The following is a 1,021-nucleotide window of genomic DNA, read 5'->3' on the forward strand; positions in this document are numbered from 1 at the left end:
TCTTCCCACAGCAGTCTGACCCAAGGTTACACTGCTGCAAGGTTATACAGACCTTGAACAGGCAGTCAAAGCCCAGTGAGAAGGGGAATACATTGTAGAGCTTGTTGGTATACTAAGGACCTAACAGCTTGGACATCACTGAACTTGGAGTTCTGGATAAATACCAGATAGCTGTCATCAGACAAAAAAAGCATGCATGTTAATGTCATAAAGAAGATTGTGTTCAGTCTGGTGTAAACAGACAGCACTCTGCAACTTGTTCCAGCTGCCAAGAAAGAGTCAAGCAGCCACAGTTTGATTAACAGCAGCTTTTATTTCCCTAAAGTCAACATTCTGGAGTGAATGAGAGCAGGTAGAACTACCAGCAACAGTCATACATAACCTGAAACAAAAAGAATCTCAGCAGAGAAAAGAGGAAGTCCTGTCATTCGCATCCTAAGGAAGATGGTCTTTCAAGAGCTTCTGTCCATACAGTCCTCAAGTCTTGACCGAATAAGGAAACCCTGAGCAGCACTTGCCTCAAAGATAGAGCGGGTGTCTTTTTTTACTCATGGAACTACCGCTAGTGATAAACACCACTTCTGTTGATTTTACAGTGAAACTACAATTGCTTCCAAGCAGATGGAAGAGCTACAGATTCAGGGATTTTCTTCGCCTTTTTCTCTTCCAGAGTGATTTATAAAATTATCAATGTTCTGCAGTTTCGCATCACTTTGTCAGGTGAGAAACAACCATTTTGCATATTGCTCTGCCTGTACCGCTGCTGCTGGTCCCATAGTAAAACCAGACAATATTGATGATGACATCAGAAGCGCGATCATCCTTCATATATGGTCACAGGCATAATTTTCAAATTTTATTGGAGGTTTTGGTTTTTTCAGATTTGAGATTAATCTGTTGATAATGTCTAAAAAGGTGAATAATATTTCTGTTGGTTTCTTCATGTAGTGCATGCTAGCATGTGTATCTATATATTTCCTCCTTTGCAGTCATTTGTGAGACACAGAGAAGCCCATGCAGA

The sequence above is a fragment of the Chlamydotis macqueenii genome, chromosome 1 (assembly GCF_036417535.1).
Source record: "Chlamydotis macqueenii isolate bChlMac1 chromosome 1, bChlMac1.mat, whole genome shotgun sequence".
NCBI classification, from domain to species: domain Eukaryota; kingdom Metazoa; phylum Chordata; class Aves; order Otidiformes; family Otididae; genus Chlamydotis; species Chlamydotis macqueenii.